The sequence below is a fragment of the Cydia splendana genome, chromosome 6 (genome assembly GCF_910591565.1).
Source record: "Cydia splendana chromosome 6, ilCydSple1.2, whole genome shotgun sequence".
In the NCBI taxonomy this organism is placed as follows: Eukaryota; Metazoa; Arthropoda; class Insecta; order Lepidoptera; family Tortricidae; genus Cydia; species Cydia splendana.
This window is the reverse complement of record NC_085965.1, coordinates 14,247,006-14,272,287: the sequence shown is the minus strand read 5'-3', so window position 1 is coordinate 14,272,287 and position 25,282 is coordinate 14,247,006.

Below are 25,282 nucleotides of genomic sequence, written 5' to 3'. Positions count from 1 at the left end.
AAAATGATATAAAAATAATAAAATCATTTATCCATATATATACATTTTTTGATAACTTTATACGTTTTCATTTTGAGTTTTAGTCGTGTATCGATAGATGGCAGTAAATTTACAGTGACTACAAAATTTACAATGACAGGACCCCTCTATACTATCTATTCTTTTTGCTCTAAGTTTAGAACAGGGGGTACGGATATCAACAAAAATAATTGAATAATATGTTGATTTAATAATACAACAAAATTAAACGACAGTAAATTAATTGCCCCTCATTGCAGTCTTTTGGGGAACTGAGTAAACATTAATTAATAAAGAAAACTAAAAATGAGTTTACATAGTTACATACATAGTGGTAAAATAAACACACATAATTATCAACACGCGTATAAATGCATAATTATTTAAAATTATTAATTTTCTCCATCATGAATTATACCTAATCGTAATTATATCGCACCCATATCAAATCCATATTCATACAAGGTGGGTACTTTGAAAAAAAGAAAAAACATTGACCTCTGTCATTTGCAGTGCCGGATTAACCCTTTTAGGCAAAATAAGCACTTGCTTAGGGCACCACGTCTAGGGGGCACCAAAACCGTAGGCAAAAAAAAGCGCAGGCTGCATCAGCAATGCAGTCGTCGTGGAGTAGGTACCTACATGAAACTTTTATACGTGTACAAGTACCCATCTAATAACGTCCCACCCCTTCTCTGTATGAAATCCTGGATTCGCGCCTGGTTGGGACTAAAAGTAAAAACCGGGCGCAAGTGCGAGTGGGACTCGCGCACGGAGGGTTCCGTACCATAATGCATAAAACGGCAAAAAAAAAACGGTCACCCATCCAAGTACTGACCCCGCCCGACGTTGCTTAACTTCGGTCAAAAATCACGTTTGTTGTATGGGAGCCCCACTTAAATCTTTATTTTATTTTGTTTTTAGTATTTGTTGTTATAGCGGCAACAGAAATACATCATCTGTGAAAATTTCAACTATCTAGCTATCACGGTTCGTGAGATACAGCCTAGTGACAGACGGACGGACGGACGGACGGACGGATGGACGGATGGCCGGACGGACAGCGGAGTCTTAGTAATAGGGTCCCGTTTTACCCTTTGGGTACGGAACCCTAAAAATGTACAACTGTCTATCAAACTGCGTTTTGAATATCGAAAAATTTTCGCGCTCGCTTCGCTCGCGTTTACAATAACATTATGAGATATGATAAAAGTGACATTCGGGTGGCGACTGCAGCAGAATTACTCTGTAACGTTACTGCTGCAGCACTGTTAATTTTCGTGATAAAATGATGTGACTGATTTCCATACTAAAAATAAAAATGTACAACTGTCTATCAAATTACGTTTATATATCGAAAAATTTTCGCGCTCGCTTCGCTCGCGTTTTCAATAACTTTCTAGGATGTGGCGACTGCAGCAGCATTACTCTGTTGCAACGTTACTGCTGCAGTACTGTCAATTTTCGTGATAAAATGATGTGACTGATTTCCATACTAAAAGTAGAAATGTACAACTGACTATCAAATTGCGTTTTTATATCGAAAAATTTTCGCGCTCGCTTCGCTCGCGTTTTCAATAACTTTCTAAGGTATGGCTACTGTAGCAGTATTACTCTGTTGCAACGTTACTGCTGCAGCACTGTCAATTTTCGTGATAAAGTGATGTGACTAATTTCCTTTCTCAGCTGTAATGCGGCAATGAACGTGACTCTCGATGACCTAGGGTCATCGAGAGGGGGCACCATGGTCTAGAAATGCTTAGGGCATCAAAATGGCACTGGTCGTTTGCGGAGTCAAACGATTTGGGACTCGCATTTAATACGCATTACCATGCCTTCCAGAAAAAAATCCAATCATTCGCGAAAGTCTCGCAACGCATTGAGGTTACAAGGGGCACGTGGTCTTCCTCAGGAGTCTGAAGAAGACCACAGTGAGTGGCGCTCTAGCCAGGCAGGCCGCTTCGCTTTCGCTCGCGCGCGTATACCTTACTGTATCGTCCGATATACATTTACTACTCTGTCGTTTAAATCACGTGTAAAATGTTAATAAGGGCCCAAAATACTATTGATTTTGGAGTGTAGTTTTACTTAGTGGCACCTAATTGTAAAACATTTTATCTGGACTGCAGTCCTCTAGCATATCCATCTGTCAACTTTACTTCAAGTTCCGCCTCCAGGGAAGAGGGAGAGAAATTAGGATTAGTAATTAGCCGCTTACTGACACAGCTAGTTAAATATAAAAATAACCACATTATTGTAGTAAAGTCACCCTATTGCACGGTAACAATGGATCATCTCAATTTTTAGATAATAAGTAGGTACCTACTTTGTTTTATTTTCTGATATTCTACTACTCTGAGTTAGTAGTAGTTCTTGTTCTGAATAATAAGGAAGTTCTAATTAACTTTTAGGTTTCATGAACGCTGGAAAATTTAAGTTTTAGTCAAGAGAAGGAAAATAACCTGCTCTCATAAAATAGTTAAGCCTACAGAAAAGTACTCACACTATTTTATTAAATTTAAGCGAAGTATGTGAAAATTTTCGAGTATTTTACCGGCCTTACGGTGGAAAATGTAGGTCATTTTAAAAATACGCGATGGAGTACTATTTTTTATCACCGACCGGTTATATGCGCACTTGGTGTAACCTAAAATCTTAGGTATGTATAAATTTAATTAACTGAGGCTTCATATAGGCAATATCCTGGTGACTTACTGACTACGCCACAGGAAATCAATAGTCGCCTGAGGCGTTTCCTGGAGAACAGGAGGACGTGATTTACAGGCTTAAACAAACGAACGGTATAATTTATCCAATGGTAACATTTTTCTTCCAAATTAGATACTTATAGGCCATAGGCAAATTGAGTAGGTAAGTGTTGTTGCCAATGTACGAGGGTGATTACATGTCCTTATGACTTACCTTTTTTACAACTGATGTGAAATAATGTTTTCAACACATGTTCCTAAATATTATTCTACGCTTGCCAAAGTTTGCTTGCTTGGGTAACAGCTGACATTTACTTTCGTACCTAATCGTTATTGTATTTTATTAATTATGCGGGGCAAGGAGGTTATGACTTATGAGTGAAACCAATTTCAGCAAATTAGTTAATTTTGGTTCTTCATGGCAGTGTGTCTCAAAGGGTGCCATTTGTCTTTATGTTTTCATGCCGGATTAATATCTTGGGACATGCTGCGTTATGAGATTTGTATATACCTATCTATCAGCGCGTGCAATAACATATTGATATTTCTCGCTTGACAAACTTTGATATTATCAATTGGGAATCCGATTTGCCGCGTCACTCGTATTCGATTCGTTGCAAATTCGGAAACTCACGATGTCAGTTTGCGAGACATATATGGATCACAATAATATTAGCACCACCTTATCTACGATTAATTAGAGTGTAGGTTTATCCTCCAACCACAAATTAGGTACTCTAGCTACCGAAATAGGGATGGGTTGGAGATAATATTTTTGTACCCAGTACAGTACAGTACAGTATTGTTATACTTACATATATTTTTAAATTTAGGAATATGTTTATAGTTACTGAGATTCCAAAGTTACCGATATTATTAGTGATTAATTTATTTTAGTAATACCACTGTATATATCTTGTTTGTACTTAAATAAATGATTTTATTACCAAAAGCTAGTAAGATACTAAATCTTGACTTGATGATTCTTTTGTTATTGCATTAAGTGAAACATAGGGATGTACCTACCGACTAGTCAGCCAACTATCCGGCGCACTGTGAGCTGAAAGTCGGCTCTCATTCAAAATGAAGTTATCATTTACATTGCCATAAAAAGTGTCGAGTTATGTTTTTCTTTTTTATCAAAAATGTGTATAGATAGTGCTCTATACACATTTGACCAATTATCTCAAGAACCGCAAAAGTAACTACAATATTCTCCTCCGTAATGTAATATCCTCGCAGATGGTTACACAATGAACTGTTTGTATTTTTTTGACATTAAAACGTAGTTTTTTCTTTCTATTTCTATATTTCAGTTCAGCCATAATATACTGGTAACATTAGGGACTGAGAAAATACTAGAAACATTACCAGTAACAACCCATCTCTATTCCGGAACGTCAGTGCGTGTGTTTGATCAAAAGCACAAAGCAAAACACATTTATAGCTGGGTAGGTAGATAGACTAGATACACAGGTACATAGGTACTTAGATACATAAGTAAATAGATGTTTAACAAACAAAACAAAGAGCATAAAAGAAAAAAATATACATAGTAACAAGTTGTGATATACTTACTCCTACAAATATTGTTAATATATACAGTCAAAAAAGGATTGACCTTTACTAACTACCGCTAAAAAATACATTTTAAGAAGATAATTTAAAGCTCGGGAGGCTACTGGCAACAAAGTTTGTTCGCTTTTTGCCGAAATTATCCCAATGAAAAGCAAAATTACGAGTCTTTGGGTTTCGGCCTAATCGAACTTAATCAAAGGCAACTGGGCGCCGGCTGAAAAAAGGTTTCAGGTCGCACACAGGAGAATGACATTCAAAATTCTATTAGTAAAACATTTGAATATATAAATAAGGAGTAGGTAGGTATAGTGGGGGTATCATAATAGCTACTCGCAGTACCTGTAGCTGAAATACATGCGTATGCGTAACAGGGACGTACGTATAAAACTGTTTTAAAACTACTATCAAGTAAAATATGCAACCTGCATTCAAAATTGAACATAAAGCAAGAAAAAGAATATAGTTACTCCCGAGAGCACGAAAACAAGTGTCCAGAAACTTACTCGGCGAATAAAGTGTTTTTAAACGTACTTGCGGAGTGCAAACAGGTCGGAGCGCCAGTTTTCATTCCTTTCAAAGTGCGGAAATTGTACTCACTTCATAGAATCTCGAAACTGTATTTGTAAAAGAAAAATGATCATTCGGAAGCACGAGCGCCTTCATTGTAGAGACGTCTCTATCCTAGTTTAAGCCCCATATTTCACTTGTTTACATTTATTAGCTTTTAGCGAAGGATAGGATAGGATTGAGGATTTTTATCAATAACATAAGATTCTCTCTATTCTCAGTTACACATATACCTAAATATAGTGGAAATGTAGTAGTCGTCGAATAAAATAATAATTATTATGTATATTAAAATATATTTTTTATTAGTATTTTGCAGTTTTCTATGAAAGCACTCAGTTTCAAAATATGAATGCACAATTTTGTTCGTGCTCCCGATGCGACTTCCACTTGACTCGGAGCAGAATTTAATGTAGCATTACACTTTCTTTATAGTTTCCTGCGCCGTGCTTCTTGGTAAGTGGTACTTTTTGTATGTTGCGCTGTTATTTTTCCGAGTAAATGTTCTGAATAGAATCGTACAAGATGTGCCTGATTACGTACGAGAGCCGTTGACTTTAATCAAAAGGGTAACGGATTGTACGGGAAAAATAAGGATGATGAATGGGCGTGTTTTAATAAACCTAGCTTACCGCTCCCCGAATTCGCAAAGGTTCATATTTCAGCACTTTATTATGCACAGAATTACAGATGTTCTGTATCGGTACCGGGTGAAGGGTGTTGATTAATGAAGTAACGTTGGATGTCGACCAAATTACGAGGACGTCTCCGGAGACATTCGTAGAAAGTTATTGTTTGAAACTCTTGATGTCGGAGACAGTTCTTACGGTATAATAGCTGTAATTACAACATTTAAAGTCTCAACTGACAAACTACATATATAACTAGGTACCGTTTTTTTGTCGAATTTCTGAACGTTTTAATTGCCCGGGTTGAACGCGATCATCGTACTATTAGTTCCGCGGAGAGAAAAGGCTCACAACTTTGATAAATATACTCATTTATACTGATGTAAAATTTCGGAAACTTCTCATATTTTTGTATTCGGATCGAAATTTTCCGATTCTAAAATGAAAGTTTCCTTATTTTCCTATGATTTTCTTCTGAAATTTCCAACAACTTTTCCAACTGTTTCGAAACTTTACGCAACTTGCACGTCATTTATTTAGATACAAAGTTCACTAGTTTATTATAAGAAGGATAGGTACTCGTTGAATTAAGCCTTTCTTTCTCTGTAATGTTTCTTGTCTTATAGTGAATTAGATACATGTACGTGTTTTACGGTCAGAGACCCGCATTTGTCCTTTAACTTGTCAACACAGTAAAATCTTATAATATATATACTCTCACCTTATCAATCCAACAAAATAATCTGGCCGCTTGCCTGCGTAGTGGTTATTAAATTTATGATATTTATAATTCATTATTATTTTCTGTTACTTTAAAATCGGTTATTGATTTTAAAGTAACAGAAAATAATACTTGCAAACAATGCACACATTATGAAAAGAAAACTTCTCACACAAGTGAGTTTCGTCAAAATGTCCGCAAGACAAATCACTTAAAGCTCAATTAATATTTCATAATTAGCGAGTGTGCCGGACGCGGCCTAATTGGCTGTCATAAGTTGACAAATCTACCTTCTCGCTTTCTCGGCCACTTCAAATGTTTTCATTTATTTTATACCTACATCAGAATGTCTCACTTTCAGACTTTAATCTAGCAAATCAAGGAAATGTCCCAGTGCCTTATTGACACCTCAGGTGACCGGAGGGCTGGCAGCTACCTCGGCCAGAGGATAAGCCTGGCCATCCAAAAAGGTAACGCTGCCAGCCTTCTGGGCACCATAACGCATGAAGGTGACCTGGGAGCATTTTTTATTTATAATTTTAGTTTAAGATTTGTTATATTATAGTTTAGTTTTAATTTTAATGTTTTTTTTTTCTTCTTCATCTAGCAGTAAGTAAATAAAACTCTTAGGTAAATGTGGTTGATGAGGAACATCGGGTGATATTGTAATTTAGGGCATTTAATAAATCCACGTATTCAGATTGTAATAACAGGTGGATATGATATGTATTTGTCAAATGAGGTTTCTGGTAGAAGAAATGTACTAACTTTACATAACATACCTACTGTGTAGGTGAGGTGTAACAACAATACTTAAATGCAAACTACAAAAACCTTAATTAAATACAGGTAATGAAAGACTAGATACAGCTCCGGGTGCCCATGGTACAATTATTCGGTAGTTGTTGGCCAGGGTCCATTCTGAGTTGTGTTTTCACGAATACGCTATGGCAATCTAAAGCTCTAATATCACCGTACTTCCGGAACATAAAAATTCCTTCCCTAAGAATTTTTCTCAACGTTCCCCTAAGATCTTTAGCAATTACGGTCTTATCTCCAAGGCGAATTTTCTGAACGACTTTAAATAGCTATCATTTTCCTCGGTAGCTTTGGAAACCGCGAAATGCTTTAGCTTAATCCCCCGAACGACACAGTTGTAAAAAGCATTATGTTTATAGACCTATTATGGTGCGAGTGCCATGTTATACGCAGATTAGCGGTTAACATTTTACCCTGAATCAGAGAAGGATTTTTTAAATAAAAATGAAACAGAAATAAAATGAATTGAAATAATTATTGAAATGAAGCGTCATTCAATATAGAATGGAATAAGAAACTGCCTTTATTTATAAGTTACTATAAAAATATTAAAAATATGAGAAGATGTTAGTTTTTTCTTTGTATTAGAGATAAGAGTACAATCAGAAATCCAAGCACAACGTGCATCCTTTCTCCGATCATGGTATTTTTGTTTAATACTTATTCCCATACTTATCAATTGGATTAGATTCATGCCAATTTATTTTCATTTGTAGATATGTTGTAGATACATTTTACATAGGTATGCATGTAGTGCATTAAATTTATAGGTATTAGGTATCCAAAGTTGACAAACGTGTCGCAACGCATCATTATGTCATATAATGGCTCATGAAAGAGGTTTTTATTAAATAAAGTTACGAGCTAAAATATGTAAATTCTCATTATTGCAGACAAATGAGGTATTAATATATATATGCTCTCGGATTCCCTTTGCTGTAGTAAATTGTCTGAGTTTAAATAGTGTCTGTTGCGAAATAACGTTTGCAGTTGAAGTTTTATGACATAATTATCATTCAAAGATGACCCTCGCTAAACTGACAGCGCCTCATCTCTATATCTTCGCCTGTGCTGCGCCCGCTCCCGAGCGTTGGCAGAGAAACTGTTACCTATCAATAGGGTTTCTGGTTTCTCGACCTTTTTTATTTCTCGAGGCACGGGAATTCTCGACCACGATTTCTCGAGTTTCTCGAGTATCTCGAGAAATTTTGAAAGTTTAAAAGAACACTTTTTTTTTGCTTTATTGCAAGTTAGACTCATAGGAGTCGTAGGTTAGATCAAAAATCAATCAAATGGTAATTTTATTGTTACTACAAATGATCAAAAATTCAACAACAAACAAGAAAAACTATAGGTGCTGGCGTGCGCGCCGGCGCGGCGATGTGATATGCTATAGTGTATTTCATTAGTTATTTTTATTTAACAAAATGTATACAAACCACAATATAGTATTTTATTAGGCAATTAATTTAACTCGATGTGACAAACTTACAGAAATTTTACTACGTAATATTAATACTTACTCAACGTAACAATGAAGCTGGCAAAATTGTGCTATTTTGCTAATAGGATAATACCTATATCGAGATGATTAGATTTATCAAAAGTAATCTAGTTTTGTAATATTTGTTATTAAATGGCCCCATAATTCGTTTTTTTAGCATTATAATAAAGATAAGAGATCTTGACGTCTCTTTTTATTGAAAAACTTATTAAAAATAGGTCACGGCAAATATGTAACAATTATAAATCATATACGATCATTTACATTTTTCAATAAAAATACACTTTAAGATTGTTTATCTTTTTTCTAATGTTAAAAAAACTAGGTATAGTTATGAATATACATCGGTAACGCGTGGCGTTTAGGTAGCACTTAAAAGATTAGTTTAATTAATTTCCGGTTTTTAGTGGGTTTTTTTTCTCGACTCGTATAGGAAGAACATTGTCGCATCACTAGTCTGTGCCTGCTACCAAAATGCCACGAGTTACCGATGTGTGCTCATCACTAATCTTTTAAGTGCTACCTAAATGCCACGAGTTACCGATGTGTAGTTATGAACCTAAAATGAGACGAATTATTTAAAACACATACTACTATTATGTGTTTTAAATAATTCGTCTCGTTTTAGGTTCAAAAGTTTCAAAACATGAAAATCAGCTGAAGCCAGAACGATAGGCGACGGATCAAGGCAGTTTTTTATTTAGTTGGTTAACTAATAAATGTTTGAAGTACCGGAAAATGTAAAACAAAACATTGTTTACATTTATTTAACTACCCAAAGAAATACACTATAGACACATCAAGCGTTATACGCGTGTTTTCTTTTTACTTATGACAAGAGATTTATTTCTCGAGTTCTCGAGGCATTGAGTCTTTTTTTCCCGCCTCGCCGAAAGACAAATTTCTCGAGATTTCTCGCCTCGAGAATTCTCGAGCAGAAACCCTACCTATCAAGGAATTTCAGAACCATTTTGTACCTTATCTCAGTGACAATACCTAGTATTATGAGGTCCCTAGCGACTTTCATATTGATTGTCACTGTAACAAGGTACCGTAAAACGGGGTGAGTAGGTTTCGCGGGGAGAGGTGGGTTATGAATGCGGAGAGAAGGTTTGAGAAGGGGGTGAGAAGGGATTTTAAGGCTACTGCTACAAAAATAATGTATTCCAATTTAAAATGGAGCTATAGTAACACGCATAATAAAAAAAATCGATCCAACTATCTTCCAAAATCACCCCAAGTAACAATTTGTGGTACTATAGTGGTCAATAGAACGTTTCCTAAATACCACCTAAGGTCCTATAAAAGACTTAAGAAGGTTGTATAAAGCCGAAATGGCGCATCTTTAGTGCCATTCAGTGATATAGTAGACCTGTAGCAGTGTCAGCCGTGACGTTTTAGGTCTATAAAAGTGATGTAATGCATGACTCTTGTGCTAATTTGTTGTCAGAAACGCCATTATAGTGTTAATTTATACTATAGTAGCATTTGAGATTCCATTATAGTGCTTGTTTTATACTATAGTAGTATTTGAAATTCTATTATAGTGCTTTTTTATACTATTGTAGAATTCATAGTTCCTTTACTACTTGTTGTGTGTTTACTTCACAAAAACGGTACTAAGTAAAATGGTGATAAATAAAGACGTTATATTAATATGCGCCATTTAGATGTCGAATAATTCGGTCTTTAGTGCAAAAAGTATATGGGACGGAAGTTTTACCGTTAGAATAGTATTAGGTTAATGAGGAATTTTAAATGCCCCCTCGATTTATTTATGTTTTTAATAAAATAATTTAATAAAATATTATGATATTCACCATAGTTACTACTATACAGCCAAGAAGTAAATCCGACGCTTTTATAGGCTAACTATAGAACTTAGGACGAAATATTCACCGCCATCATGATTAAAATTAGGGTTCCAAAAGAATTTTGCTGTGACCCAGTTGCACCTACAAACTCTTTAGAAAGATATAGGATTTTTTTTTAATTTAGATGTAGTCATTACTGTTGTTTCCTTTTTCAATGAGATTGGTAAAAAAAATGTGCTAATAATGGATGTCGATAAATATCTAAACCGTCACGATTTTATGCTTGTATTAAATCATTGATGATAAATCTCACCTACAATCACTAATATCACTGGGGTCTTTTTTATCAATTCATTAAAATATAAAAATATTTTGTACGGAACCACATTATGTGGCTTAGGCCTGAACTTATATAAGCAAGATATAAGTAGCCATTACAGATCAAATTGATCATTTACAAGTAGTCGTTTTCTACCTTTATGTATCTAACTCGGTTTATAAGAGACATAAAAACTCAGCTATAACGCTGTTGTCTTTTAAAAGAAAAAACAAAACCACTATACAACAGTTTTGTGATATAAAAGAGTCATTGTGACGTTTACAGCGATGAGATATAATAGGGATTTTAAAACTACTAAAGCGCTTTTTAACGCTATAAATATGTCCCAAAAACGCTACTATAGAGCAAAACAGTTCTATAATAGTGTTCATATGACTACTAAAGTATTATGTACTATAGCAGTGATCTCTAAAGCCACTATATCCTATAATCGTTGTATAGTTGGGTTTTTGTCACTGTTTAAACACAAAACTATAGCGGCTTGCAGGGAACCTTAATAGCGCAAACTACTAAAGTATTATGTACTATAGCAGTGATCTCTAAAGCCACTATATCCTAAAATCGTTGTATAGTTGGGTTTTTCTCACTGTTAAAACACAAAACTATAGCGGCTTGCAGGGAACCTTAATAGCGCAAACTACTAAAGTATTATGTACTATAGCAGTCATCTCTAAAGCCACTATATCCTAAAATCGTTGTATAGTTGGGTTTTTGTCACTATTAAAACACAAAACTATAGCGGCTTGGCAGGGAACCTTAATAGCGCAAATTAGTTGCATAAAAGTGATTCCAAATACTATTATACAGTAATATTGCTCTATAGTGATTATATTTGAACCTGTTATAGTACACGCCTGTAACGGCTCTATAAAATGATGATGTAAACCTTTACATCAATTGCTTATAGAATATATTAGCTGTATAAGCCTATAGAGCAAAAAGGTGTTGCCAAGCGCTTTTATACGACAGGTGGTCATCTCTGAAACCTTAATACGACGTCTATACAAGCTTTTAGCGATAAAAACTAAAATTATAGGACTAAAATGTTACTTGGGACCTTTGTATGAAAACCCCTCTCACCCCAAATACGAGGCACTACGGGGTGAGGTGGGTTTTCCTCTTTATCGTCAAAGTTATGAAATGGAACTACCCAAAATAAAATAAAAACTAAAATACAAACGTCCGGAACACTTATTATATACACCATTCAGTTTTCATAGGTAAAAATAAAATATTATCGAGGTTTGAATTTCACTTTTGACCCTACTCACCCCATTTTACGGTACGAAATGGTACGGAAATTAAATACTTTGACTGTACAAACTTACATTCGTCACTCGTAGTAAAAACAATTAACAATTAGGCTTTGAGTAATATAGCTATAACTAATACAACAAATAAATAATCAGATGCAAATATTTTAATGTTTATAAATATGAATACTGGAATTAAACTGTCGTGAGTCATATTTAAAGCCGGAAATTAAATCATAATCATTATTATGCGTATTTATATTTATACATAGAATTGTTGTCATGTACTTATTACGCTTAGTTATTAGCTGAACTTAAAGTTAACTTGAGTTTTAAAAAAAAATTGCTTTTAATTAAAATGCAACCGTTTTAGAAAAGCAAAGGTCCCGGAAATGATTTTCCTATATGCAAAGTAGTTTGCTTTAAACGGCTGTAGCAGCTGCAGGTAAAGGCCAGAGCAAACTGAATGCGTATGCAGCGCGTCTCGGTCTAAGCTCTAACAACACCGAGATGCGCGTCTCCACTTGTATAAACTGCAGAATGAAACGTCCTGGATATGCATCTGGTGTGGCCTGGCATTAAGTCAACGTGCAATTTAACAAGGAAACTTGAAACTTGAATATCCTGTAATGTTCTAACTTTTTATATGCTATCATTAAGCTTTACTCGCGATTTCAACATCAACAGGAACTTACGTATGTACATTACTTAGTAGATATGTATACCTTCATCATGAAACAACAAACTGTAGTTAAACTAGAGGGAAAGTTGGAAATTTTGACCCTTCACGTAATGGTCCTCTTTAGTGCCATCATTCTGTTTTGTTACTATATTTTAATTTTAATTTTGCGGAAGGATCATCACTCATGCTTACAATCATCCTATTTTGTTGCACAAAGAGAGTGTGTAGTTTATGAAGTTTTTGATGCAAGTGTTTATTGTTGACTGTAGTTTTCCTTTGAGAAATCAAATTTTAATCATAACCAGTGATCGTACATTTTCCAGCATTTTTGGTGCAGCAGAGTGGTGTTAACGGAATTGGTATAGATAATTTCAACTGAAATGGTAAATTAAGGTTAATATTAACGTAATTAACGCTAATTAATCATTAGGGTTGAAATTATTTATACCAATTCCGTTAACACCACTCCGTTGCACCAAATCGATTCGCGTGGTGTTAACAGAATTGGTATAGATAATTTCAACTGAAATGGTAAATTAAGGTTAATATCAACGTAATAAACGCTAATTAATCATTAGGGTTGAAATTATTTATACCAATTCTGTTAACAACACTTCGTGCACCAAAAACGCTGGAAAATGTACGATCCCTGATCATAACATTGTATTTCATTCAAACGTATCTACATATGTATCGTAAACTCCAGCCCAATCGACAATCGGAAAGTGGGTCGAACAACTGGCAAGATTTGAAAATAGATAGACACCAAAGCAGATGAATGTAAATTAAGGCTTTTAATGGAAGCTATTGCTATGAAAAAGTTACTAATTAGGATAATAAAATTAGGTTCTTAACTACTTAACAATTTCAAAAAGTTCTTAACAAGTTAGAGAAACCGGAGGACATGACAAATCAAGTCACCCGAGTCTCTTTCTGCCTCGTTTCATTAAAACTCTTCAGCTCTGCAATTTATCGGACATCGACAATTTTAATGAGAGGGAAGATTTAAGTTCATCGACGCCAGGCGCCAGGTACAAACTTCGTCTGCCTTTGCAAGTTCAGGGCTATTATTCTAATGACTTACCAAGTACTTGCCTCAATTAAGCCTTGTCAAAACTAAAGTAGAATTTAACAATTGAACGATCGGCCTGGCTTTGGATTAAAATATGCTCGAAATATCCCCGTGGTTAATATAATTAGGTATTTATAATCAGAACGAATAACCAAAATGTAACTAGACAAAGTTCTATTACCGTGGGATTTAACACACCGCTTGCGATATAACTTGCTTGAAGCACAATTGCAACAGACGGCTAGGCACATTTGAATATAATCTCACACAGGATAATATTCTATCCGAGAACGTACGTTGAATTAGCATTTAAAATAGGTGTCCCTGAGACAGAAAAATTACCAGTTCACTAATAATACAGAGTGTATTATGAATAGGAACAGAAACTAAGCTTTTGCTGTTAAGAACAAATAGCCTAGAAAGAAACATTAAGTGTTAGAAGATCTTGAAAAATCTTATATCCAGTCTTTTATTACGGAATGATGGTTGGTTAATAGTTGGTCATCTTTTTCAGTCTAACTTTCCTGATCCTGCATTCGACCATGCATGACAAACCATCATTAATTTCATTTGACGGGGGCAGTAATAGGCACGTAAATGTGCCTATATAATACTCGTACATATCTCAGACGTCGAATGTTTGGCATCAACCCTTATTACCTACCGACCTACTTTATGTACGAGTCCTAATATCGAATCAAACTCTCATAAACACAGCTATGAAAACAAGCCCGACGGAGGGGGCATTTTTACGACTTCCTAAATCCTGTTGCAAAGGACGAAAGGACCATCATCCAAACATTTCCGTAAAAATGCTAAAAATTCGATTTTTATCTCGCATACACTGTAAAAACAAACGGTTTCGCTAAGCATAAACAGCGACAGCGGGTGTGCTTGCTGTATTAGCGCTGGTGGCATAGCGGTAAAAGCGTGCGACTTTCAATCCGGAGGTCGCGGGTTCAAACCCCGGCTCGTACCAATGAGTTTTCGGAACTCATTCGATATTTGGCAGTCGCTTTTCGGTGAAGGAAAACATCGTGAGGAAACCGGACTAATCCCAATAAGGCCTAGTTTCCCCTCTGGGTTGGAAGGTCAGATGGCAGTCGCTTTCGTAAAAACTAGTGCCTACGTCAAATCATGGGATTAGTTGTCAAGCGGACCCCACAGGCTCCCATGAGCCGTGGCAAAATGCCGGGATAACGCGAGGAAGAAGACGTCATTAGAGAGAGTATTTGTTCAGATTTGCTTTAGTTTTAAATGTTAACTCATGAGTTCATGACATTATTCCAATTTGGGATAATCTTCCACAGATCAACCTAGCTCCAAACTACGCAAAGCTTGCACCTACGAACAAAGATAAAAAACGAACCACTGAAACCGAGGGTGTGTCCATGAAAAATACAAAAACAAAATGGCTTACCACGACGTCGTCTAACACATTTACATTTAAGACCAGAAAAACGGTTAAGTATAGCTTGTTTGAAAATACTATCTAAGTACTTATCATTCTCATTATTCTTAACTATAACGAAGTTTCGTATTCATATAAAGATATTATCACAGCAACAGGTGTTAGCTGTAATTTGCAAATGTAATTTAAATAAATAAATATAATTTACCCTCTGCGACTGGAATGATAGTCAAACCAACTTCGCCAATTTTCTGCCAATCACGGTCAAAGTTCACCGATGCCTTCACAATCACCAAACAACAGTCTCTAACAGGAACTGCCAGAGTACAAAATGGCAAAATACGTATTTGCAGCCACAAAGCGGCCGTTAACAATAGAAAAGTAAGTCGACCGGCCTGTTTGCATGCATCGAACGTGACATAAATGCTTACGGGCCGATGTTGAAGCTTCGGTAAATGTTTACGGACCGTTGCAGGTGTTCCGCAAAACAGCTTGCACGTTCGTGTCTATAAATATATCTGCGACGTGACTCCTCGCTTCACAGCTACATTTGGAGAAAAGGATTTAAACTAAAGATTAATTTTTGTTTGTGTCCGACAGCGTTTTCAATCAAATCGTTTGTTTGTGCGAGTTTATTTTGTTTTAAATGTTATTAAAACAGCTAAATCACGTTAGGTAAATCGAACGTACTTATAAATAGATTGAATTTTTCTCTTATCGCGACCTTATGTTCATAATCCGAATTTCAAACGAGATTATAAGTATATATAAGATGGTAAGTGGCCAGCTGGAAAACTGGCAAACCTAGCTGTACCACACAGTACGGCTACCACCAGTTTTGACATTGACATATTAGCTCGAGTCTACGTAAATTACTTTCTATACATCTCGCATCATTAGAACCGGCTCAAAATGCCCTTTCATTTAATACCACACACGATAGGTTTCTGAACAAAAAAAAATATGTTTCCATACAAAAAAAAGATGACGTCATAACTCCTTTCCGTTTGTTTTTTTTTTGGTGCTACGGGTCAAATTGATTCAAATGGCCTAAAGATTAACTGTGCCGATTTTCATAGCTTTAACACCATTTGCAGCTGATTTCGGTCAACCGCTAGTACTATATGTATTAAGAACCTTAATATATTAGCGCAAACTTGCTGCTTCTATAAATTATCTCACAACACGTTTAGTCTACCTAATTGGTTGTGACTCTGCCTGCGAAACCATCCGTCCTTAAGATGAGCACAGCAATATAGGTCGCTGAGGGTAAGTATATAGGTATAATGAGTATGGGACTATGAACACTAGACTAGACATAGGTAGGTACTTCACACGCACTCAAAAAACAATGATCGGTCGCCTGTTGGGTAAAAACTATGATATTTACTGAGGGCCAATAAAGAGTATTCTATCTATCTATCTATACCTATTTAGTTTAGCTGGTCACCCCAACAATGTCTTCTCGTATGAGTATCTGACGGCGTAATTACACCGTAATTCCGCCATAAAGACGGCGATAAATTCGTTTTCTGCGGAGCACTGATAAAGGAACCTTTATATTACGTTACATATGTAATATGGCTGTCTGTTTGGAATTTCCTGCCGTACTGTTGGATATTTGTTTCTAGGCGGTTTTTTGCACCATTTTGCCATAACGACTAGTCGTGTCGCACCCGATTCTAAGATATTATTTCAGACAGGTATCTAGTTTCATGTTAAAAACATAAGTTAATTTTACAGTTTTTCTCAGAAACGAAGTTAACGTATTATCTTTTAATAAAAAGCACTATTAACTTCGTCTGACTTTCAAAATGTAATGGGATTGATAAACTTTCTGAGTGCTATGTAAATTAGTCTGGGTGTATATTAAAAAAAATTAATAAATGTTAATATTAAGCGATGTTTGCTGCATATCAATAGGCACAGTTCTAAAACCGAATTGTTCAGTTCAAATGAAGTGAATGTTCAGTTCAAACAGTGCAAGTTTTAAACCAGTTCAGTCATTTCGATGACAAAACCATGTTATGGCACCATGAAGCTAGTAAATTATATGTAGAGTTGGATCAAGAAAGGTCTGCAGCGACTTTGATAGCACACGCAGTGCAAGTGTTATTTTAAACGTCAAACTTCTATGAAATTATGACGTATAGGTAAATGACACTTGCACTACGTATGGTATCAAAATCGCTGCAGATTTTTCTTGGTCGGACTCTAGGTATATTATACGCGTATCTTGAAGCTAGGATTTGGGCCGAATGTGGCTAAAGGACCTCGACCTAATGCCATAGTTTGCGACAAATAAATGATTATGATTATGACCTCAACGCATTTTCATTAAGTTCTTCTTTATCGTTTCACTCTACAAAAAGTGGCCATGCAGCTGAAATATTGGTGATAAGATCCACGGGCCTCCCTCGCAACCCCTAATAACTTTTGTCCTTGTAGTTTGTCATAATTGGGGCATATTTAAGCGTTAGGAAAAATTATTATGGTTAAAAATATTAGGGAATGCAAAAATAGGAGAGAAAACTTTAGGAATACCGATATAGATCCGATTCACAAACAGGCAGCCGTTTTATTTGATGGCTGCCGGCATATCCATTTAGTTTAGGCATTTAACAGAAGTATAGAGTGAACGATAAAAAATGTTTAAAATCTAGTTTATGTCAAAAACTTATCTATTCGACGGAAAACGACGGACGACATGAACAAATTGGCTGGCACTGACTTCAGATTTTACTTTTTGATACCGTTCAAAGGACTTATTACGTTCTTCAAAACCCTCACTGGCCTGCAAAGCCTTTTATTTAGGAGGAAAGCTATATATTTGTTATCTAACTTGAAACCATTATTTATATTCAAACTCATCGAACTGGGTCAGACTGCAACAGCGATGGGTCCGGGCCGGATGCCTTTGTGCTACTAAATCAGCGACACAAACAATGATTTCCCTTTCATCTTGGATACCTACTCCAACCCAAAGAAGATTTCCTTAAAACACTATTTACTAAATCAGGCTTACTGTTACGAGAACAAATTATTTATTTTTTGTATACGAGTAAAGTACCTAAATACAAAAATAATAATTTCTCATGCTCTGATGGGTCATTGTTATTCTAAAAAGTTTGCAGAACAGTGATAGTGATGTTTCTGCACTAGAGTGGACTAGAGCATTTTACATTCCAAGTACGATTTTTTTCATTTTTTTACGATAAACAATTGAAATAAGTTTTAAATGGATTTTTTATACATTTTAACTCCCCATACCATAAATAACTATACATTTACCTAAATGCTTAATTCTAAGTACCCTTAACAAATACTATACTATAAAAATATAATTATTTAATATGTCTGAGTTTTACGGAAGATTTACTATTAAAAAGTATTTAAGTAATAAGTCATTTTGAAAATTATGGCATTTCATACATAATACACTTGCATATTATCATTTAAACGAGTGTTATGACCCTGATGCATACGTAGGTCCATACTTAGATAACCAGTGCAGTAGGCATAGGTCTGGTGTCATTAACGACTAATATCCAAGTTTAACCCGTTGATTGGAGGCCCGATGGATTGCGAATGTTAATAGACAGATTCGATTAATGCGTATCTTGGACTAGATGAAAGCCCACAAAGAGAATTGATGACGCGGCAGCGAAGGGTTGACAGCCCTCGGAGTGATCGACGGGTTCCTAATTACTATTTTGATAATGTAAACACTCTTATGTACAAAGCCTATACCCGTTAAATGTAAACCAAAAGACTTTAAGGGTCCAATTTGACTTGAGAAAGTGACAAAAAGCGACGAAAGTGACAGAGCGATTTTGATACCATACGTAGTGCAAGTGTCATTTACCTATACGTCATAATTTCATAGAAGTTTGACGTTTAAAATAACACTTGCACTGCGTGTGCTATCAAAGTCGCTGCAGACCTTTCTTGATCTAACTCTACATATAATTTACTAGCTTCATGGTGCCATAACATGGTTTTGTCATCGAAATGACTGAACTGGTTTAAAACTTCACCAAAACTTGGACCAAAATCAGCTGCAAATGGTGTTAAAGCTATGAAAATCGGAACGATTAATCTTTGGGCCATTTGAATCAATTTGACCCGTAGCACCAAAAAAAGAACAAACGGAAAGGAGTTATGACTATGACGTCATCTTTTTTTTGTATGGAAACATTTTTTTTTTTGTTCAGAAACCTATCGTGTGTGGTATTAAATGAAAGGGCATTTTGAGCCGGTTCTAAAAATATATCACATTATTATATTTCCGTCACTTGCATTCAATTAAAATAAAATTAATTTTCAAAACATACCAAGAAATTTATTTTGAAAATATTTAGTTTTAGTATTTATTTTTTATTTTTTTATTATTACAAATGTTCGTGCCAATTTTCATAGCTTTAACAGCATTTGCAGCTGATTCCCGAATTTCAGGCTGTACCGCTATCACTAATAAATAGTACGAAATTTTTGTGGACATACGAATGCTATGTGATATTATTTTATAAAAATCCTATAATATTGTTTTAATTGTTCTCATAGTCATGATTCTTTTTATTAATTTAAATACTCATAAGTATCATTAAATTCAAAATCATGCCAAAACCAGACCCCAACTAAAAATTTGCAACTTCAAAAAATCGAACTTGGGCGAGCTGGAAAAAATATGTTGCCACAGGGCAATATTTTAATCGAGGGATCAAGGGTAACACGGCTCAGGGGGCCTAGCCGAAACGCATTTCGAAAAAAGATATCGCTAACGAATCGATAAAAAATGTATGGGAATGACAGGTACCGTAGATGAGTCTGTCGAAAAATATTAACGAATACAAAAATGTTAGCCAAGTTGCAATGTTGTAACGAAACGCAAAACATTCGTTACCAAAATTCGATATCTGCCATACATTGTCTAGCCAAGTGACACTTTTGACAAGCGAAATCGAATCGTTATCGCCTCCTAGGTGTCAATATCTAGCGCGAGCTATCCCCTTGCAGATAACTTACCGAAGCACAAGAAAATACCGAATAATAGTGTTTGTAAATTAGAATTTGTAATAAAAAGCATACTTCAACATTATTGTGGGCGGCGAACAACGCGGAAGTGTCGCTTAGACGCAGGCGCCGTCTGAAAAATCGCCTCTATTGAAACTTGAAACTGCTTAGGAAAGGACTGCCCTTAGCTGGTGATCTTATCATGTATGCTACGATCAAAGGATTGTGGGCCGTACGCAGCATTTCACCCAAAGGATCCAATGTGACCGAGGCGCTGAATATCTACCTATCTATAGTGACAGTGTCATGGAAAAATGGATTATGCACCCACAAATGCAACACGAAACAATGTCCCTACAAAGGTAAGAGTGAGTCAATAACTTATCCCTACTATACCTACTAATAAGTATATAAAATATGTTATTAATGCTAAAATAACTAATGTGTTCCTGTTACGTCATCAAATATAAACCGATGAACGGTGTAGATTAAATTTGGTACCCATATGCGCAATGGCAAGCACTTGTTTTTCAATAGGAAAGTGAATTGAATGTGTAAAGGCAAAGGTATATAGGTAAAGGCTATACAAATATAGATAAAGACTCGGGAACAAAAGTTCTTCACACAAATAAATGCCCTTCCCGGGATGCAAAACCATCACCTTCATAGGCAAGGTCACTAACAACTAGCAATATTGTAGTGTCATCCCATTTTCTTAAATTGATTTGAAAGGGATGAGACTACAGTGTTGCTACTTTTTAATTTCTACAATTTCTAGTCGGACTCTACAGTAAGCTCAAGAAGACTTGTGTTGTGGGTACTTAGGGTACTTAGATAACTATATATAGATGGTCAAACCAATTTGTCAGTCAGTAAGAACCAGGAAAACTATACTCATACTTATCTTTTGGGTGCTAGTACTGGTATATGACAAAGCTAGTATGATTCTCTCTGTCTTTGTTTGAAATGAGACAGTCCTTTGACAAACTATACTTAAATACATAGACAACACCCATGACTCAGGTACAAAATATCTGTGCTCATTACACAAACAAATTTCCTTACCGGGGATTCAAACTCAGGATTATCAGCTTAACCGGCAGGGTCACTAGTCACTACCAACTAGGCCAGACGGGCTGTTGTCATACATATACATTATCAACCATATTAATGAAACTTTTTCATATTATGAAACATTGTATATGACTTCTTTTGGCAGGCGCAGATACAGTCAGCTGCAGAGAAAAGGTCCCACCCCTGCATACAAACTTCTATGTAGTGGTGGTACCTTTTCTCTGCAGCTGACTGTACTTACACACTATATAAAAATAATCATAACATGTACTTACACAAAACATTTAGTTTTTTTTTGTCATATGACTGGTAGAGAATAAATATTATAACCAAATGTTACAGAGTTTGTTGAAAAACTAAGCATTCATTTTGTTTCAGGTGACTTGGATATTCATTGCAGCCTTGGCATATGAACCAATACTTTATGGTGCTCCAAAGCCAGGGTCAAGGGAAGAAACTATGTCACATGTACAACCACAAAAATATATTGAGTGTTGTTTTACTATTTTAAAACACTGTACATAATATATGTACAAACATGGCTACTGATTTCATGCTGCTGGCAAAAAATACCTGCTGCATCTTTCATTAATAGATTTTCAATAAAATAAATATAATTTAACTTTTTAACCCAATCATTGTTTCATTTATTTATGGCATTTATTTATGGTGGTTACCACCTTAACTTATGGTATGCTTAGGAGCAGATCTGCTTCCATGTACTTACCTATATTCAACTTTAAAAAATGCAATAATTTTTAAAAGTTGTCTTTGTAAAACGACCGGTCTGGCCTAGTGGGTAGTGACCCTGCCTGCTAAGCCGATGGTCCTGGGTTCGAATCCCAGTAAGGGCATTTATTTGTGTGATGAACACTAATATTTGTTCCTGAGTCATGGGTGTTTTCTATGTATATAAGTTTGTATTTGTCTATATAAGTATTTGTATCGTCGCCTAGCACCCATAGTACAAGCTTTGGTTAGTTTGGGGCTAGGTTGATCTGTGTAAGATGTCCCCAATATTTATTTATTTATTTTATTTTATTCAATTATGATTGATATATAAATTACAAATTTTTGACAGGAGCATACAAAAGGTTAAATATGAACAGCCAGTAGCTTAGTGGGTGAGATTACCTTCCCAAATTTCCATTGACTATAAATAATAAAGATGTGTTTAATTCATTTTTAACGCCTCACTCACTTAGGTATTTCTATTACTGAGTAAACAAAAATCAAAGACAGGTAGGTAATAAAAAAATAATATTAAGTAACACTAAGTATGATTTATTAGTTTTGGTTTCACAGGCAGCTTTTATCTTATCTAATGCATCTTCTTAGTCGGCGTCTTCATTGCTGAAGGTCGTGTCTAGTTTGAAGAGTTTCCTGCGCGATGTACCATGCTTTTCCAAGTGTTCCTGTCCTCGGCGATCTTAATAGATAAATCTAATGCATAACATCTATGTATTCAATGTCCGCTTGACTTTTGATAATTTCGAAAATGTTTGAAGTCTATGAAGTAAATGAGTTCACTGAGGTTACACTGATTTGGGCAAACCTGTCCACAATATCACTTCACGGTTTGAATCAATACTAACGCTTAAAGTATTGTCTCTTCTGGTCAAGTAAGCCAGCAGTGCACGTCCTTAGCACTGGTAACTGCCATGAAGGCGTCATTGCAGCGGCAGCTCTGACTGTACGTGCCAACTTGGCGAGAACTTCTCAGCGTGGAAGAAGAGCCCGCGGAGCCGCTCTTGCCCGCTCTGGCTGCGTCGCCGCCTTGGTTGGGGCTGCGGGGACGACGGCTGTCTGAAATTGTTAAACTTTAGGTCAAAATTATATGCAATTAACAACGCACTCTTCAAATATTACACTATATAGAGTTATTTTATCACGAAATTGTGATAAACTAAGTTAAACAAATACCAAAATATTTAATTTGCTTACCGATAAAACAATTATTTTCTCCAAAATTAGATTCGCTGTTCACTTGATACTCTTGACAGCTGACAGATGATGTTTCTTGACGGTTTTGAACGAGAACCACAGACAAAAATTAATTTTTACCGACTTGGCGCGTAGAATGAGCGTTAACTAAAAAGATTGCCTCTTGGCTAGGTTATTGTAAACATTATCGACCAGTCGCTTGCGATCGTAGAGATCGAATCGATACGGAGCGAATGTAATTCGGCTACGCCCCCAGATTGTCAGATTCTATTAGTCGGCGAGTCGGAATACGGTTAATGTACGACCTAATAATGTACAACCCAATTGGGCGCTCAGGCGAGCTAGTGTAGATCAGTACCGACATTCATAATTTGGTCGTACTGAAAGTCTGCCTAGCATAGTTTTAGTAATAACACTAATAACACACTGGCATTATGTGCATCGTTTAGACTGAAGTGTGGCTTATTTCTCCAGTGTTTGAGAATTGCACCCCGATTGTAAAAGGCTACACGATCTTTGCACTTACCGAACAAATGATCGCTATTTATCACTCAACGGGTGTTAGAAAATTGCGCTCCGATAAGGCGACGCACCTATTCAGATCTCAGAAAATATAAGCCTAATAAAATTATAGGTACCGCTTTTAGTACACCTTTCTCGCACCAATAAATTAGTGCGAGCAAGACGCATGATATTAAAAGTGGAATTGCTTACATGTTCTTATTAGGGTTCCGTACCTCAAAAGGAAAAAACGGAACCCTTATAGGATCATAATTCATAATATTTTTATTCAAAATAGATTCTTACAGAACACTTTTTGAAAGTCAAAAATTGTTGAGAATAAATAAAATTATTTACATATAATAAACAAGCCTATTAAAATTAAACTTATATGCCACTCTTGACTGTAGATAAGGTATCCAACCCTTCGAGCAACACCGGCTTCCGACACATCGGAAGGGAGGGGCCCAAGCGATATCTCACCGTACAAATCTTTCTGCCCTTTTTCGCGGGGGGAAAGGTGCACACAGTCGCACTTCTCACACACTTACATACAAAATCCAATCTGTAATGACGACACAAATACATAGAAAATGACACACGTCAAAGACAAATCTTGCAAACCTCGATCTCTTTTTATGTACGGACGAGTGACAAGTGTCACAACACGCACACTAACACATTTTCGTTGAAGTATGTTATTGTATTCTGAGAGATGAGAAGTCGGATTTGTCGCTCGACCGATCCGCAATTTGTACTGAGCGAGCAAAATCGATAAATCCAACAATTACATGAGACTAAAATATAATAATTGTGTTTGAATGTAATTAAACGTATGATATGTAAAAAAAAATATTACATGTGAAATGTAACACTTTCTTTTTGTAAATTTGATGTCCCCGACCTCTTTTTATAACAAAAAACCGAGCAAACAGGCATTTTTGTGCAGCAGTGTTCACGCGCGCGTCTGGACACGGTCTGGTGAAAAATCCAAGTGCAACTAGTTTTATTACCCGCGCTAGATTAGATTGACGCGCTAATCTTGTACCTCGGCAGAGGGGAAATAGTGCGAATGCCGCCTCCCTTCCGTGTTGCTCGAAGATCCAACCATACGTGTTTATCAGTTAAATAATCGTCTACTCTATAATAGCCTTTCTTTATTAACCTTTCTTTTATTACAGCTTTGAACTTGTTTTCTGACATATTCACAATATGGTCGGGTATCTTATTGTAGCAACGTGTACAGAGCCCCAAAAATGATTTTCGTACTTTGTAAAGCCTAGTTCTTATATCTAATAAATTATTCCTATTCCTAGTATTAAAATTGTGAACATCACTTTTTTTTTTAAACTGTGTAAGATTTTTTCTCACGTACATTATATTATCATATATAAATTGACTAGGCAATGTCATAATATTTATGGTTTTAAACAATTCTCTTAGAGACTGACGGCTTTTTAGGCCATAAATCGAACGTATTGCTCGTTTTTGTAAGATAAAAATAGTCTCAACATCAGCAGCTCTGCCCCAAAGTAATAGCCCGTAACACATTAAGCTATGAAAATAACAAAAGTAGACCATCTTTGCAGTATCTTCATCGGTTAGCTCCCTAATTTTCTTTACTGCATATACCG